The following is a 19,251-nucleotide window of genomic DNA, read 5'->3' on the forward strand; positions in this document are numbered from 1 at the left end:
TTAGGCAACTTCAACCATATTTGCTCCTTACATTTCTCTTAAGGATATTCTTATGCCTATCCGAAGCGTGTTTAAATTGTTTCACCGTTTAGCTTCAACAACATTGGATGGGAGGCTTTTCTATTTATCAACTACCCTTTCTGTGAAGTAATTTTTCTTCAAATTTCCTCTAAGTCTACCTCCCTCCAGTTTCAGTGCATGTCCTCGTGTTCTTGTACATCTCTTCCTTTGAAGAATAAGTATTGTTTGCACAACATTCTTTTAGTATTCAGTAATCTAAACATAAAACACAAGAATAATTGGCATCGAAAGTATTTTAAGGCTCTTAGACTTTACATATAACATGATATACAATTTTCTTCTAAGACAAACTAATCTGTTCTGCTAGGATGAAGACCTTAGTAAAGGGTGGCAACAGTAATTTTGAAGGATAACACTTTAGCTTGAGCCATTTTTCCTAAATAATGTTATTTAAGAAACAGCTTTTAGAGGAAATGCATAAATCTAAGATCTTGATTTAATGACCCCTTTTTCAACAAGTCCAAATTATTTGTCAAAAACACAATCAAAAATATAAATAGTAAATTGATAAACCCTAACAGACAGCAGGTTTGGACATACTGATGTGCTTGTCAGGATGGCCGAGCGGTCTAAGGCGCCAGACTCAAGATTCTACTCTTCCAGTTAATGGGAATTCTGGTCTCTGTAAAGAGGCATGGGTTCAAATCCCACTTCTGACAATATTTTCATGCTCTTTGGTTATGTTTTACACTCAAAATACCGACATTGAGAAGTATGCTCAGGACATCCACAGTCTTTCAATCTTTCCTCTCCCAGACATTGATATCTTGTTCCCATTTATTTCTAAGCAATATGAAGCACAATGATTGAATGAATTAAAGGGCATAGAAACTTTTAAAGACCTAAGAATTGATCGATTTTCCCATCTACATTCCAATCAAGATCAAATTACATTAGAGTTAAATTAATTAAATTATTCTTAAATGATAAAGACACTATGATTAGTTTTAAAATTCTAATGTTCAGTTCATGTAGAAATTGACTGTTGAAATAATGTTTTACATAGAAACAGAATTTGATGGCAGATAAGAACCACTTGGCCCACGTAGTCTGCTCCTTTTCATGTATCCTTTAGGCAACTTCAATCCTATTTGCTCCTTACATTTCTCTTAAGGATATTCTTATGCCTATCCCAAGCATGTTTAAATTGTTTCACCATTTAGCTTCAACAACATCGGATGGGAGGCTTTTCTATTTATCAACTACCCTTTCTGTGAAGTAATTTTTCTTCAAATTTCCTCTAAGTCTACCTCCCTCCAGTTTCAGTGCATGTCCTCGTATTCTTGTACATCTCTTCCTTTGAAGAATAAGTATTGTTTGCACAACATTCTTTTAGTATTCAGTAATCTAAACATAAAACACAAGAATAATTGGCATCGAAAGTATTTTAATGCTCTTAGACTTTACTTATAACGTGATATACAATTTACTTCTAAGACAAACTAATCTGTTCTGCTAGGATGAAGACCTTAGTAAAGGGTGGCAACAGTAATTTTGAAGGATAACACTTTAGCTTGAGCCATTTTTCCTAAATAATGTTATTTAAGAAACAGCTTTTAGAGGAAATGCATAAATCTAAGATCTTGATTTAATGACCCCTTTTTCAACAAGTCCAAATTATTTGTCAAAATCACAATCAAAAATATAAATAGTAAAATGAAAAACCCTAACAGGAAGCAGGTTCGGATATACTGATGTGCTTGTCAGGATGGCTGAGTGGTCTAAGGCGCCAGACTCAAGATTCTACTCTTCCAGTTAATGGGAATTCTGGTCTCTGTAAAGAGGCGTGGGCTCAAATCCCACTTATGACAAAATTTTCTTACTCTTTGGTTATGTTTTACACTCAAAATGACCGACATTGAGAAGTATGCTCAGGACATCCACAGTCTTTCAATCTTTTCTCTCCCAGACATTGATATCTTGATCCCATTTATTTCTCAGCAATATGAAGCACAATGATTGAATGAATTAAAGGGCATAGAAACTTTTAAAGACCTAAGAATTGATCGATTTTCCCATCTGCATTCCAAGCAAGATCAAATTACATTAAAGTTAAATTAATTAAATTATTCTTAAATGATAAAGACAATATGATTAGTTTTAAAATTCTAAAGTTCAGTTCATATAGAAATTGGCTATTGAAATAATGTATTACATAGAAACAGAATTTGATGGCAGATAAGAACCACTTGGCCCATGTAGTCTGCTCCTTTTCATGTATCCTTTAGGCAACTTCAACCATATTTGCTCCTTACATTTCTCTTAAGGATATTCTTATGCCTATCCCAAGCGTGTTTAAATTGTTTCACCGTTTAGCTTCAACAACATTGGATGGGAGGCTTTTCTATTTATCAACTACCCTTTCTGTGAAGTAATTTTTCTTCAAATTTCCTCTAAGTCTACCTCCCTCCAGTTTCAGTGCATGTCCTCGTGTTCTTGTACATCTCTTCCTTTGAAGAATAAGTATTGTTTGCACAACATTCTTTTAGTATTCAGTAATCTAAACATAAAACACAAGAATAATTGGCATCGAAAGTATTTTAAGGCTCTTAGACTTTACATATAACATGATATACAATTTTCTTCTAAGACAAACTAATCTGTTCTGCTAGGATGAAGACCTTAGTAAAGGGTGGCAACAGTAATTTTGAAGGATAACACTTTAGCTTGAGCCATTTTTCCTAAATAATGTTATTTAAGAAACAGCTTTTAGAGGAAATGCATAAATCTAAGATCTTGATTTAATGACCCCTTTTTCAACAAGTCCAAATTATTTGTCAAAAACACAATCAAAAATATAAATAGTAAATTGATAAACCCTAACAGACAGCAGGTTTGGACATACTGATGTGCTTGTCAGGATGGCCGAGCGGTCTAAGGCGCCAGACTCAAGATTCTACTCTTCCAGTTAATGGGAATTCTGGTCTCTGTAAAGAGGCATGGGTTCAAATCCCACTTCTGACAATATTTTCATGCTCTTTGGTTATGTTTTACACTCAAAATACCGACATTGAGAAGTATGCTCAGGACATCCACAGTCTTTCAATCTTTCCTCTCCCAGACATTGATATCTTGTTCCCATTTATTTCTAAGCAATATGAAGCACAATGATTGAATGAATTAAAGGGCATAGAAACTTTTAAAGACCTAAGAATTGATCGATTTTCCCATCTACATTCCAATCAAGATCAAATTACATTAGAGTTAAATTAATTAAATTATTCTTAAATGATAAAGACACTATGATTAGTTTTAAAATTCTAATGTTCAGTTCATGTAGAAATTGACTGTTGAAATAATGTTTTACATAGAAACAGAATTTGATGGCAGATAAGAACCACTTGGCCCACGTAGTCTGCTCCTTTTCATGTATCCTTTAGGCAACTTCAATCCTATTTGCTCCTTACATTTCTCTTAAGGATATTCTTATGCCTATCCCAAGCATGTTTAAATTGTTTCACCATTTAGCTTCAACAACATCGGATGGGAGGCTTTTCTATTTATCAACTACCCTTTCTGTGAAGTAATTTTTCTTCAAATTTCCTCTAAGTCTACCTCCCTCCAGTTTCAGTGCATGTCCTCGTATTCTTGTACATCTCTTCCTTTGAAGAATAAGTATTGTTTGCACAACATTCTTTTAGTATTCAGTAATCGAAACATAAAACACAAGAATAATTGGCATCGAAAGTATTTTAATGCTCTTAGACTTTACTTATAACGTGATATACAATTTACTTCTAAGACAAACTAATCTGTTCTGCTAGGATGAAGACCTTAGTAAAGGGTGGCAACAGTAATTTTGAAGGATAACACTTTAGCTTGAGCCATTTTTCCTAAATAATGTTATTTAAGAAACAGCTTTTAGACGAAATGCATTAATCTAAGATCTTGATTTAATGACCCCTTTTTCAACAAGGCCAAATTATTTGTCAAAATCACAATCAAAAATATAAATAGTAAAATGATAAACCCTAACAGGAAGCAGGTTTGGACATACTGATGTGCTTGTCAGGATGGCCGAGCGGTCTAAGACACCAGACTGAAGATTCTACTCTTCCAGTTAATGGGAATTCTGGTCTCTGTAAAGAGGCGTAGGTTAAAATCCCACTTCTGACAATATATTTTTGCTCTTTGGTTATGTTTTACACTCAAAATGACTAACATTGAGAAGTATGCTCAGGACATCCACAGTCTTTCAATCTTTCCTCTCCCAGACATTGATATCTTGATCCCATTTAGTTCTAAGCAATATGAAGCACAATGATTGAATGAATTAAAGGGCATATAAACTTTTAAAGACCTAAGAATTGATCGATTTTTCCATCTACATTCCAATCAAGATCAAATTACATTAGAGTTAAATTAATTAAATTATTCTTAAATGATAAAGACACTATGATTAGTTTTAAAATTCTAAAGTTCAGTTCATGTAGAAATTGGCTATTGAAATAATGTATTACATAGAAACAGAATTTGATGGCAGATAAGAACCACTTGGCCTATGTAGTCTGCTCCTTTTCATGTATCCTTTAGGCAACTTCAACCCTATTTGCTCCTTACATTTCTCTTAAGGATATTCTTATGCCTATCCGAAGCGTGTTTAAATTGTTTCACCGTTTAGCTTCAACAACATCGGATGGGAGGCTTTTCTATTTATCAACTACCCTTTCTGTGAAGTAATTTTTCATCAAATTTCCTCTAAGTCTACCTCCCTCCAGTTTCAGTGCATGTCCTCGTGTTCTTGTACATCTCTTCCTTTGAAGAATAAGTATTGTTTGCACAACATTCTTTTAGTATTCAGTAATCTAAACATAAAACACAAGAATAATTGGCATTGAAAGTATTTTAAGGCTCTTAGACTTTACATATAACGTGATATACAATTTACTTCTAAGACAAACTAATCTGTTCTGCTAGGATGAAGACCTTAGTAAAGGGTGGCAACAGTAATTTTGAAGGATAACACTTTAGCTTGAGCCATTTTTCCTAAATAATGTTATTTAAGAAACAGCTTTTAGAGGAAATGCATTAATCTAAGATCTTGATTTAATGACCCGATTTTCAACAAGGCCAAATTATTTGTCAAAAACACAATCAAAAATATAAATAGTAAAATGATAAACCCTAACAGGAAGCAGGTTTGGACATACTGATGTGCATGTCAGTATGGCCGAGCGGGTTAAGACACCAGACTCAAGATTCTACTCTTCCAGTTAATGGGAATTCTGGTCTCTGTAAAGAGGCGTAGGTTCAAATCCCACTTTTGACAATATATTCATGCTCTTTGGTTATGTTTTACACTCAAAATGACCGACATTGAGAAGTATGCTCAGGACATCCACAGTCTTTCAATCTTTCCTCTCCCAGACATTGATATCTTGATCCCATTTATTTCTCAGCAATATGAAGCACAATGATTGAATGAATTAAAGGGCATAGAAACTTTTAAAGACCTAAGAATTGATCGATTTTCCCATCTACATTCCAATCAAGATCAAATTACATTAGAGTTAAATTAATTAAATTATTCTTAAATGATAAAGACACTATGATTAGTTTTAAAATTCTAAAGTTCAGTTCATGTAGAAATTGGCTATTGAAATAATGTATTACATAGAAACAGAATTTGATGGCAGATAAGAACCACTTGGCCCATGTAGTCTGCTCCTTTTCATGTATCCTTTAGGCAACTTCAACCCTATTTGCTCCTTATATTTCTCTTAAGGATATTCTTATGCCTATCCCAAGCGTATTTAAATTGTTTCACCATTTAGCTTCAACAACATCGGATGGGAGGCTTTTCTATTTATCAATTACCCTTTCTGTGAAGTAATTTTTCTTCAAATTTCCTCTAAGTCTACCTCCCTTCAGTTTCAGTGCATGTCCTCATGTTCTTGTACATCTCTTCCTTTGAAGAATAAATATTGTTTGTACAACATTCTTTTAGTATTCAGTAATCTAAACATAAAACACAAGAATAATTGGCATCGAAAGTATTTTATGGCTCTTAGACTTTACATATAACATGATATACAATTTTGTTCTAAGACAAACTAATCTGTTCTGCTAGGATGAAGACCTTAGTAAAGGGTGGCAACAGTAATTTTGAAGGATAACACTTTAGCTTGAGCCATTTTTCCTAAATAATGTTATTTAAGAAACAGGTTTTAGAGGAAATGCATAAATCTAAGATCTTGATTTAATGACCCCTTTTTCAACAAGTCCAAATTATTTGTCAAAATCACAATCAAAAATATAAATAGTAAAATGAAAAACCCTAACAGGAAGCAGGTTCGGACATACTGATGTGCTTGTCAGGATGGCCGAGTGGTCTAAGGCGCCAGACTCAAGATTCTACTCTTCCAGTTAATGGGAATTCTGGTCTCTGTAAAGAGGCGTGGGCTCAAATCCCACTTCTGACAATATTTTCTTACTCTTTGGTTATGTTTTACACTCAAAATGACCGACATTGAGAAGTATGCTCAGGACATCCACAGTCTTTCAATTTTTTCTCTCCCAGACATTGATATCTTGATCCCATTTATTTCTCAGCAATATGAAGCACAATGATTGAATGAATTAAAGGGCATAGAAACTTTTAAAGACCTAAGAATTGATCGATTTTCCCATCTGCATTCCAATCAAGATCAAATTACATTAGAGTTAAATTAATTAAATTATTCTTAAATGATAAAGACAATATGATTAGTTTTAAAATTCTAAAGTTCAGTTCATATAGAAATTGGCTATTGAAATAATGTATTACATAGAAACAGAATTTGATGGCAGATAAGAACCACTTGGCCCATGTAGTCTGCTCCTTTTCATGTATCCTTTAGGCAACTTCAACCATATTTGCTCCTTACATTTCTCTTAAGGATATTCTTATGCCTATCCGAAGCGTGTTTAAATTGTTTCACCGTTTAGCTTCAACAACATTGGATGGGAGGCTTTTCTATTTATCAACTACCCTTTCTGTGAAGTAATTTTTCTTCAAATTTCCTCTAAGTCTACCTCCCTCCAGTTTCAGTGCATGTCCTCGTGTTCTTGTACATCTCTTCCTTTGAAGAATAAGTATTGTTTGCACAACATTCTTTTAGTATTCAGTAATCTAAACATAAAACACAAGAATAATTGGCATCGAAAGTATTTTAAGGCTCTTAGACTTTACATATAACATGATATACAATTTTCTTCTAAGACAAACTAATCTGTTCTGCTAGGATGAAGACCTTAGTAAAGGGTGGCAACAGTAATTTTGAAGGATAACACTTTAGCTTGAGCCATTTTTCCTAAATAATGTTATTTAAGAAACAGCTTTTAGAGGAAATGCATAAATCTAAGATCTTGATTTAATGACCCCTTTTTCAACAAGTCCAAATTATTTGTCAAAATCACAATCAAAAATATAAATAGTAAAATGAAAAACCCTAACAGGAAGCAGGTTCGGATATACTGATGTGCTTGTCAGGATGGCCGAGTGGTCTAAGGCGCCAGACTCAAGATTCTACTCTTCCAGGTAATGGGAATTCTGGTCTCTGTAAAGAGGGGTGGGCTCAAATCCCACTTCTGACAATATTTTCTTAGTCTTTGGTTATGTTTTACACTCAAAATGACCGACATTGAGAAGTATGCTCAGGACATCCACAGTCTTTCAATCTTTTCTCTCCCAGACATTGATATCTTGATCCCATTTATTTCTCAGCAATATGAAGCACAATGATTGAATGAATTAAAGGGCATAGAAACTTTTAAAGACCTAAGAATTGATCGATTTTCCCATCTGCATTCCAATCAAGATCAAATTACATTAGAGATAAATTAATTAATTTATTCTTAAATGATAAAGACAATATGATTAGTTTTAAAATTCTAAAGTTCAGTTCATATAGAAATTGGCTATTGAAATAATGTATTACATAGAAACAGAATTTGATGGCAGATAAGAACCACTTGGCCCATGTAGTCTGCTCCTTTTCATGTATCCTTTAGGCAACTTCAACCCTATTTGCTCCTTATATTTCTCTTAAGGATATTCTTATGCCTATCCGAAGCGTGTTTAAATTGTTTCACCATTTAGCTTCAACAACATCGGATGGGAGGCTTTTCTATTTATCAACTACCCTTTCTGTGAAGTAATTTTTCTTCAAATTTCCTCTAAGTCTACCTCCCTCCAGTTTCAGTGCATGTCCTCGTATTCTTGTACATCTCTTCCTTTGAAGAATAAGTATTGTTTGCACAACATTCTTTTAGTATTCAGTAATCTAAACATAAAACACAAGAATAATTGGCATCGAAAGTATTTTAATGCTCTTAGACTTTACTTATAACGTGATATACAATTTACTTCTAAGACAAACTAATCTGTTCTGCTACGATGAAGACCTTAGTAAAGGGTGGCAACAGTAATTTTGAAGGATAACACTTTAGCTTGAGCCATTTTTCCTAAATAATGTTATTTAAGAAACAGCTTATAGAGGAAATGCATTAATCTAAGATCTTGATTTAATGACCCCTTTTTCAACAAGGCCAAATTATTTGTCAAAATCACAATCAAAAATATAAATAGTAAAATGATAAACCCTAACAGGAAGCAGGTTTGGACATACTGATGGGCTTGTCAGGATGGCTGAGCGGTCTAAGACACCAGACTCAAGATTCTACTCTTCCAGTTAATGGGAATTCTGGTCTCTGTAAAGAGGCGTAGGTTCAAATCCCACTTCTGACAATATATTTTTGCTCTTTGGTTATGTTTTACACTCAAAATGACTGACATTGAGAAGTATGCTCAGGACATCCACAGTCTTTTAATCTTTCCTCTCCCAGACATTGATATCTTGATCCCATTTATATCTCAGCAATATGAAGCACAATGATTGAATGAATTAAAGGGCATAGAAACTTTTAAAGACCTAAGAATTGATCGATTTTCCCATCTACATTCCAAACAAGATCAAATTAAATTAGAGTTAAATTAATTAAATTATTCTTAAATGATAAAGACACTATGATTAGTTTTAAAATTCTAAAGTTCAGTTCATGTAGAAATTGGCTATTGAAATAATGTATTACATAGAAACAGAATTTGATGGCAGATAAGAACCACTTGGCCCATGTAGTCTGCTCCTTTTCATGTATCCTTTAGGCAACTTCAACCCTATTTGCTCCTTACATTTCTCTTAAGGATATTCTTATGCCTATCCGAAGCGTGTTTAAATTGTTTCACCATTTAGCTTCAACAACATCGGATGGGAGGCTTTTCTTTTTATCAACTACCCTTTCTGTGAAGTAATTTTTCTTCAAATTTCCTCTAAGTCTACCTCCCTCCAGTTTCAGTGCATGTCCTCGTGTTCTTGTACATCTCTTCCTTTGAAGAATAAGTATTGCTTGCACAACATTCTTTTAGTATTCAGTAATCTAAACATAAAACACAAGAATAATTGGCATCGAAAGTATTTTAAGGCTCTTAGACTTTACATATAACGTGATATACTATTTACTTCTAAGACAAACTAATCTGTTCTGCTAGGATGAAGACCTTAGTAAAGGGTGGCAACAGTAATTTTGAAGGATAACACTTTAGCTTGAGCTTTTTTCCTAAATAATGTTATTCAAGAAACAGCTTTTAGAGGAAATGCATTAATCGAAGATCTTGATTTAATGACCCCTTTTTCAACAAGTCGAAATTATTTGTCAAAATCACAATCAAAAAAAATAAATAGTAAAATGATAAACCCTAACAGGAAGCAGGTTTGGAAATACTGACGTGCTTGTCAGGATGGCCAAGCGGTCTGAGGCGCCAGACTCAAGGTTCTACTTTTTCAGTTAATGGTGATTCTGGTCTCTGTAAAGAGGTATAGGTTCAAATCCCACTTCTGACAATATTGTCTTGCTCTTTGGTTATGTTTTACACTCAAAATGACCGACATTGAGAGGTATGCTCAGGACATCCACAGTCTTTCAATCTTTCCTCTCCCAGACATTGATATCTTGATCCCATTTATTTCTAAGCAATATGAAGCACAATGATTGAATGAATTAAAGGGCATAGAAACTTTTAAAGACCTAAGAATTGATCGATTTTCCCATCTACATTCCAATCAAGATCAAATTACATTAGACTTAAAGTAATTTAATTATTCTTAAATGATAAAGACACTATGATTAGTTTTAAAATTCTAAAGTTCAGTTCATGTAGAAATTGGCAGTTGAAATAATGTTTTACATAGAAACAGAATTTGATGGCAGATAAGAACCACTTGGCCCACGTAGTCTGCTCCTTTTCATGTATCCTTTAGGCAACTTCAATCCTATTTGCTCCTTACATTTCTCTTAAGGATATTCTTATGCCTATCCCAAGCGTGTTTAAATTGATTCACCATTTAGCTTCAACAACATCGGATGGGAGGCTTTTCTATTTATCAACTACCCTTTCTGTGAAGTAATTTTTCTTCAAATTTCCTCTAAGTCTACCTCCCTCCAGTTTCAGTGCATGTCCTCGTGTTCTTGTACATCTCTTCCTTTGAAGAATAAGTATTGTTTGCACAACATTCTTTTAGTATTCAGTAATCTAAACATAAAACACAAGAATAATTGGCATTGAAAGTATTTTAAGGCTCTTAGACTTTACATATAACGTGATATACAATTTACTTCTAAGACAAACTAATCTGTTCTGCTAGGATGAAGACCTTAGTAAAGGGTGGCAACAGTAATTTTGAAGGATAACACTTTAGCTTGAGCCATTTTTCCTAAATAATGTTATTTAAGAAACAGCTTTTAGAGGAAATGCATTAATCTAAGATCTTGAATTAATGACCCCTTTTTCAACAAGTCCAAATTATTTGTCAAAATCACAATCAAAAATATAAATAGTAAATTTATAAACCCTAACAGACAGTAGGTTCAGACATACTGATGTGCTTGTCAGGATGGCCGAGCGGTCTAAGGCGCCAGACTCAAGATTCTACTCTTCCAGTTAATGGGAATTCTGGTCTCTGTAAAGAGGCATGGGTTCAAATCCCACTTCTGACAATATTTTCTTGCTCTTTGGTTATGTTTTACACTCAAAATACCGACATTGAGAAGTATGCTCAGGACATCCACAGTCTTTCAATCTTTCCGCTCCCAGACATTGATATCTTGATCCCATTTATTTCTAAGCAATATGAAGCACAATGATTGAATGAATTAAAGGGCATAGAAACTGTTAAAGACCTAAGAATTGATCGATTTTTCCATCTACATTCCAATCAAGATCAAATTACATTAGAGTTAAATTAATTAAATTATTCTTAAATGATAAAGACACTATGATTAGTTTTAAAATTCTAATGTTCAGTTCATGTAGAAATTGACTGTTGAAATAATGTTTTACATAGAAACAGAATTTGATGGCAGATAAGAACCACTTGGCCCACGTAGTCTGCTCCTTTTCATGTATCCTTTAGGCAACTTCAATCCTATTTGCTCCTTACATTTCTCTTAAGGATATTCTTATGCCTATCCCAAGCATGTTTAAATTGTTTCACCATTTAGCTTCAACAACATCGGATGGGAGGCTTTTCTATTTATCAACTACCCTTTCTGTGAAGTAATTTTTCTTCAAATTTCCTCTAAGTCTACCTCCCTCTAGTTTCAGTGCATGTCCTCGTATTCTTGTACATCTCTTCCTTTGAAGAATAAGTATTGCTTGCACAACATTCTTTTAGTATTCAGTAATCTAAACATAAAACACAAGAATAATTGGCATCGAAAGTATTTTAAGGCTCTTAGACTTTACATATAACGTGATATACTATTTACTTCTAAGACAAACTAATCTGTTCTGCTAGGATGAAGACCTTAGTAAAGGGTGGCAACAGTAATTTTGAAGGATAACACTTTAGCTTGAGCTTTTTTCCTAAATAATGTTATTTAAGAAACAGCTTTTAGAGGAAATGCATTAATCGAAGATCTTGATTTAATGACCCCTTTTTCAACAAGTCGAAATTATTTGTCAAAATCACAATCAAAAATATAAATAGTAAAATGATAAACCCTAACAGGAAGCAGGTTTGGAAATACTGATGTGCTTGTCAGGATGGCCAAGCGGTCTGAGGCGCCAGACTCAAGGTTCTACTTTTTCAGTTAATGGTGATTCTGGTCTCTGTAAAGAGGTATAGGTTCAAATCCCACTTCTGACAATATTGTCTTGCTCTTTGGTTATGTTTTACACTCAAAATGACCGACATTGAGAGGTATGCTCAGGACATCCACAGTCTTTCAATCTTTCCTCTCCCAGACATTGATATCTTGATCCCATTTATTTCTAAGCAATATGAAGCACAATGATTGAATGAATTAAAGGGCATAGAAACTTTTAAAGACCTAAGAATTGATCGATTTTCCCATCTACATTCCAATCAAGATCAAATTACATTAGACTTAAATTAATTTAATTATTCTTAAATGATAAAGACACTATGATTAGTTTTAAAATTCTAAAGTTCAGTTCATGTAGAAATTGGCGGTTGAAATAATGTTTTACATAGAAACAGAATTTGATGGCAGATAAGAACCACTTGGCCCACGTTGTCTGCTCCTTTTCATGTATCCTTTAGGCAACTTCAATCCTATTTGCTCCTTACATTTCTCTTAAGGATATTCTTATGCCTATCCCAAGCGTGTTTAAATTGATTCACCATTTATCTTCAACAACATCGGATGGGAGGCTTTTCTATTTATCAACTACCCTTTCTGTGAAGTAAATTTTCTTCAAATTTCCTCTAAGTCTACCTCCCTCCAGTTTCAGTGCATGTCCTCGTGTTCTTGTACATCTCTTCCTTTGAAGAATAAGTATTGTTTGCACAACATTTTTTTAGTATTCAGTAATCTAAACATAAAACAAAAGAATAATTGGCATCGAAAGTATTTTAAGGCTCTTAGACTTTACATATAACGTGATATACAATTTACTTCTAAGACAAACTAATCTGTTCTGCTAGGATGAAGACCTTAGTAAAGGGTGGCAACAGTAATTTTGAAGGATAACACTTTAGCTTGAGCCATTTTTCCTAAGTAATGTTATTTAAGAAACAGCTTTTAGAGGAAATGCATTAATCTAAGATCTTGATTTAATGACCCCTTTTTCAACAAGGCCAAATTATTTGTCAAAATCACAATCAAAAATATAAATAGTAAAATGAAAAACCCTAACAGGAAGCAGGTTCGGATATACTGATGTGCTTGTCAGGATGGCCGAGTGGTCTAAGGCGCCAGACTCAAGATTCTACTCTTCCAGTTAATCGGAATTCTGGTCTCTGTAAAGAGGCGTGGGCTCAAATCCCACTTCTGACAATATTTTCTTACTCTTTGGTTATGTTTTACACTCAAAATGACCGACATTGAGAAGTATGCTCAGGACATCCACAGTCTTTCAATCTTTCCTCTCCCAGACATTGATATCTTGATCCCATTTATTTCTCAGCAATATGAAGCACAATGATTGAATGAATTAAAGGGCATAGAAACTTTTAAAGACCTAAGAATTGATCGATTTTTCCATCTACATTCCAATCAAGATCAAATTACATTAGAGTTAAATTAATTAAATTATTCTTAAATGATAAAGACACTATGATTAGTTTTAAAATTCTAAAGTTCAGTTCATGTAGAAATTGGCTATTGAAATAATGTATTACATAGAAACAGAATTTGATGGCAGATAAGAACCACTTGGCCCATGTAGTCTGCTCCTTTTCATGTATCCTTTAGGCAACTTCAACCCTATTTGCTCCTTACATTTCTCTTAAGGATATTCTTATGCCTATCCGAAGCATGTTTAAATTGTTTCACCGTTTAGCTTCAACAACATCGGATGGGAGGCTTTTCTATTTATCAACTACCCTTTCTGTGAAGTAATTTTTCATCAAATTTCCTCTAAGTCTACCTCCCTCCAGTTTCAGTGCATGTCCTCGTGTTCTTGTACATCTCTTCCTTTGAAGAATAAGTATTGTTTGCACAACATTCTTTTAGTATTCAGTAATCTAAACATAAAACACAAGAATAATTGGCATTGAAAGTATTTTAAGGCTCTTAGACTTTACATATAACGTGATATACAATTTACTTCTAAGACAAACTAATCTGTTCTGCTAGGATGAAGACCTTAGTAAAGGGTGGCAACAGTAATTTTGAAGGATAACACTTTAGCTTGAGCCATTTTTCCTAAATAATGTTATTTAAGAAACAGCTTTTAGAGGAAATGCATTAATCTAAGATCTTGATTTAATGACCCCATTTTCAACAAGGCCAAATTATTTGTCAAAAACACAATCAAAAATATAAATAGTAAAATGATAAACCCTAACAGGAAGCAGGTTTGGACATACTGACGTGCATGTCAGGATGGCCGAGCGGGTTAAGACACCAGACTCAAGATTCTACTCTTCCAGTTAATGGGAATTCTGGTCTCTGTAAAGAGGCGTAGGTTCAAATCCCACTTCTGACAATATATTCATGCTCTTTGGTTATGTTTTACACTCAAAATGACCGACATTGAGAAGTATGCTCAGGACATCCACAGTCTTTCAATCTTTCCTCTCCCAGACATTGATATCTTGATCCCATTTATTTCTCAGCAATATGAAGCACAATGATTGAATGAATTAAAGGGCATAGAAACTTTTAAAGACCTAAGAATTGATCGATTTTCCCATCTACATTCCAATCAAGATCAAATTAAATTAGAGTTAAATTAATTAAATTATTCTTAAATGATAAAGACACTATGATTAGTTTTAAAATTCTAAAGTTCAGTTCATGTAGAATTTGGCTATTGAAATAATGTATTACATAGAAACAGAATTTGATGGCAGATAAGAACCACTTGGCCCATGTAGTCTGCTCCTTTTCATGTATCCTTTAGGCAACTTCAACCCTATTTGCTCCTTACATTTCTCTTAAGGATATTCTTATGCCTATCCGAAGCGTGTTTAAATTGTTTCACCATTTAGCTTCAACAACATCGGATGGGAGGCTTTTCTTTTTATCAACTACCCTTTCTGTGAAGTAATTTTTCTTCAAATTTCCTCTAAGTCTACCTCCCTCCAGTTTCAGTGCATGTCCTCGTGTTCTTGTACATCTCTTCCTTTGAAGAATAAGTATTGTTTGCACAACATTCTTTTAGTATTCAGTAATCTAAACACAAAACACAAGAATAATTGGCATCGAAAGTATTTTAAGGCTCTTAGACTTTACATATAACATGATATACAATTTACTTCTAAGACAAACTAATCTGTTCTGCTAGGATGAAGACCTTAGTAAAGGGTGGCAACAGTAATTTTGAAGGATAACACTTTAGCTTGAGCCATTTTTCCTAAATAATGTTATTTTAGAAACAGCTTTTAGAGGAAATGCATTAATCTAAGATCTTGAATTAATGACCCCTTTTTCAACAAGTCCAAATTATTTGTCAAAATCACAATCAAAAATATAAATAGTAAATTTATAAACCCTAACAGACAGCAGGTTCGGACATACTGATGTGCTTGTCAGGATGGCCGAGCAGTCTAAGGCGCCAGACTCAAGATTCTACTCTTCCAGTTAATGGGAATTCTGGTCTCTGTAAAGAGGCATGGGTTCAAATCCCACTTCTGACAATATTTTCTTGCTCTTTGGTTATGTTTTACACTCAAAATACCGACATTGAGAAGTATGCTCAGGACATCCACAGTCTTTCAATCTTTCCGCTCCCAGACATTGATATCTTGATCCCATTTATTTCTAAGCAATATGAAGCACAATGATTGAATGAATTAAAGGGCATAGAAACTGTTAAAGACCTAAGAATTGATCGATTTTTCCATCTACATTCCAATCAAGATCAAATTACATTAGAGTTAAATTAATTAAATTATTCTTAAATGATAAAGACACTATGATTAGTTTTAAAATTCTAATGTTCAGTTCATGTAGAAATTGACTGTTGAAATAATGTTTTACATAGAAACAGAATTTGATGGCAGATAAGAACCACTTGGCCCACGTAGTCTGCTCCTTTTCATGTATCCTTTAGGCAACTTCAATTCTATTTGCTCCTTACATTTCTCTTAAGGATATTCTTATGCCTATCCCAAGCATGTTTAAATTGTTTCACCATTTAGCTTCAACAACATCGGATGGGAGGCTTTTCTATTTATCAACTACCCTTTCTGTGAAGTAATTTTTCTTCAAATTTCCTCTAAGTCTACCTCCCTCCAGTTTCAGTGCATGTCCTCGTATTCTTGTACATCTCTTCCTTTGAAGAATAAGTATTGTTTGCACAACATTCTTTTAGTATTCAGTAATCTAAACATAAAACACAAGAATAATTGGCATCAAAAGTATTTTAATGCTCTTAGACTTTACTTATAACGTGATATACAATTTACTTCTAAGACAAACTAATCTGTTCTGCTAGGATGAAGACCTTAGTAAAGGGTGGCAACAGTAATTTTGAAGGATAACACTTTAGCTTGAGCCATTTTTCCTAAATAATGTTATTTAAGAAACAGCTTTTAGAGGAAATGCATTAATCTAAGATCTTGATTTAATGACCCCTTTTTCAACAAGGCCAAATTATTTGTCAAAATCACAATCAAAAATATAAATAGTAAAATGATAAACCCTAACAGGAAGCAGGTTTGGACATACTGATGTGCTTGTCAGGATGGCTGAGCGGTCTAAGACACCAGACTCAAGATTCTACTCTTCCAGTTAATGGGAATTCTGGTCTCTGTAAAGAGGCGTAGGTTCAAATCCCACTTCTGACAATATATTTTTGCTCTTTGGTTATGTTTTACACTCAAAATGACTGACATTGAGAAGTATGCTCAGGACATCCACAGTCTTTTAATCTTTCCTCTCCCAGACATTGATATCTTGATCCCATTTATTTCTCAGCAATATGAAGCACAATGATTGAATGAATTGAAGGACATAGAAACTTTTAAAGACCTAAGAATTGATCGATTTTCCCATCTACATTCCAATCAAGATCAAATTACATTAGACTTAAATTAATTTAATTATTCTTAAATGATAAAGACACTATGATTAGTTTTAAAATTCTAAAGTTCAGTTCATGTAGAAATTGGCGGTTGAAATAATGTTTTACATAGAAACAGAATTTGATGGCAGATAAGAACCACTTGGCCCACGTAGTCTGCTCCTTTTCATGTATCCTTTAGGCAACTTCAATCCTATTTGCTCCTTACATTTCTCTTAAGGATATTCTTATGCCTATCCCAAGCGTGTTTAAATTGATTCACCATTTATCTTCAACAACATCGGATGGGAGGCTTTTCTATTTATCAACTACCCTTTCTGTGAAGTAATTTTTCTTCAAATTTCCTCTAAGTCTACCTCCCTCCAGTTTCAGTGCATGTCCTCGTGTTCTTGTACATCTCTTCCTTTGAAGAATAACTATTGTTTGCACAACATTTTTTTAGTATCCAGTAATCTAAACATAAAACAAAAGAATAATTGGCATCGAAAGTATTTTAAGGCTCTTAGACTTTACATATAACGTGATATACAATTTACTTCTAAGACAAACTAATCTGTTCTGCTAGGATGAAGACCTTAGTAAAGGGTGGCAACAGTAATTTTGAAGGATAACACTTTAGCTTGAGCCATTTTTCCTAAGTAATGTTATTTAAGAAACAGCTTTTAGAGGAAATGCATTAATCTAAGATCTTGATTTAATGACCCCTTTTTCAACAAGGCCAAATTATTTGTCAAAATCACAATCAAAAATATAAATAGTAAAATGAAAAACCCTAACAGGAAGCAGGTTCGGATATACTGATGTGCTTGTCAGGATGGCCGAGTGGTCTAAGGCGCCAGACTCAAGATTCTACTCTTCCAGTTAATGGGAATTCTGGTCTCTGTAAAGAGGCGTGGGCTCAAATCCCACTTCTGACAATATTTTCTTACTCTTTGGTTATGTTTTACACTCAAAATGACCGACATTGAGAAGTATGCTCAGGACATCCACAGTCTTTCAATCTTTCCTCTCCCAGACATTGATATCTTGATCCCATTTATTTCTCAGCAATATGAAGCACAATGATTGAATGAATTAAAGGGCATAGAAACTTTTAAAGACCTAAGAATTGATCGATTTTTCCATCTACATTCCAATCAAGATCAAATTACATTAGAGTTAAATTAATTAAATTATTCTTAAATGATAAAGACACTATGATTAGTTTTAAAATTCTAAAGTTCAGTTCATGTAGAAATTGGCTATTGAAATAATGTATTACATAGAAACAGAATTTGATGGCAGATAAGAACCACTTGGCCCATGTAGTCTGCTCCTTTTCATGTATCCTTTAGGCAACTTCAACCCTATTTGCTCCTTACATTTCTCTTAAGGATATTCTTATGCCTATCCGAAGCATGTTTAAATTGTTTCACCGTTTAGCTTCAACAACATCGGATGGGAGGCTTTTCTATTTATCAACTACCCTTTCTGTGAAGTAATTTTTCATCAAATTTCCTCTAAGTCTACCTCCCTCCAGTTTCAGTGCATGTCCTCGTGTTCTTGTACATCTCTTCCTTTGAAGAATAAGTATTGTTTGCACAACATTCTTTTAGTATTCAGTAATCTAAACATAAAACACAAGAATAATTGGCATTGAAAGTATTTTAAGGCTCTTAGACTTTACATATAACGTGATATACAATTTACTTCTAAGACAAACTAATCTGTTCTGCTAGGATGAAGACCTTAGTAAAGGGTGGCAACAGTAATTTTGAAGGATAACACTTTAGCTTGAGCCATTTTTCCTAAATAATGTTATTTAAGAAACAGCTTTTAGAGGAAATGCATTAATCTAAGATCTTGATTTAATGACCCCATTTTCAACAAGGCCAAATTATTTGTCAAAAACACAATCAAAAATATAAATAGTAAAATGATAAACCCTAACAGGAAGCAGGTTTGGACATACTGATGTGCTTGTCAGGATGGCTGAGCGGTCTAAGACACCAGACTCAAGATTCTACTCTTCCAGTTAATGGGAATTCTGGTCTCTGTAAAGAGGCGTAGGTTCAAATCCCACTTCTGACAATATATTTTTGCTCTTTGGTTATGTTTTACACTCAAAATGACTGACATTGAGAAGTATGCTCAGGACA

At 33.8% G+C, this 19,251-nt stretch overlaps 6 non-coding genes across 6 annotated transcripts; all 6 read left to right on the plus strand.

The window, feature by feature from the left end:
- Positions 1 to 631: 631 nt before the first annotated feature.
- On the plus strand, positions 632 to 740 carry TRNAL-CAA (transfer RNA leucine (anticodon CAA)). The gene is made up of 2 exons: positions 632 to 669; positions 695 to 740. It is a non-coding gene; the product is annotated as a tRNA-Leu (tRNA).
- A 2,196-nt stretch (positions 741 to 2,936) lies between these two features.
- TRNAL-CAA (transfer RNA leucine (anticodon CAA)) lies at positions 2,937 to 3,045 on the plus strand. Its single transcript has 2 exons — positions 2,937 to 2,974; positions 3,000 to 3,045. It is a non-coding gene; the product is annotated as a tRNA-Leu (tRNA).
- A 3,349-nt stretch (positions 3,046 to 6,394) lies between these two features.
- TRNAL-CAA (transfer RNA leucine (anticodon CAA)) lies at positions 6,395 to 6,503 on the plus strand. The gene is made up of 2 exons: positions 6,395 to 6,432; positions 6,458 to 6,503. It is a non-coding gene; the product is annotated as a tRNA-Leu (tRNA).
- Positions 6,504 to 11,006: 4,503 nt separating this feature from the next.
- Positions 11,007 to 11,115, plus strand: TRNAL-CAA (transfer RNA leucine (anticodon CAA)). The gene is made up of 2 exons: positions 11,007 to 11,044; positions 11,070 to 11,115. It is a non-coding gene; the product is annotated as a tRNA-Leu (tRNA).
- Positions 11,116 to 13,310: 2,195 nt separating this feature from the next.
- On the plus strand, positions 13,311 to 13,419 carry TRNAL-CAA (transfer RNA leucine (anticodon CAA)). The gene is made up of 2 exons: positions 13,311 to 13,348; positions 13,374 to 13,419. It is a non-coding gene; the product is annotated as a tRNA-Leu (tRNA).
- A 4,502-nt stretch (positions 13,420 to 17,921) lies between these two features.
- On the plus strand, positions 17,922 to 18,030 carry TRNAL-CAA (transfer RNA leucine (anticodon CAA)). Its single transcript has 2 exons — positions 17,922 to 17,959; positions 17,985 to 18,030. It is a non-coding gene; the product is annotated as a tRNA-Leu (tRNA).
- The last annotated feature ends 1,221 nt before the right edge of the window (positions 18,031 to 19,251 follow it).

Source organism: Taudactylus pleione, unplaced genomic scaffold, assembly GCF_031769625.1.
Source record: "Taudactylus pleione unplaced genomic scaffold, aTauple2 ptg000612l, whole genome shotgun sequence".
NCBI lineage: Eukaryota > Metazoa > Chordata > Amphibia > Anura > Myobatrachidae > Taudactylus > Taudactylus pleione.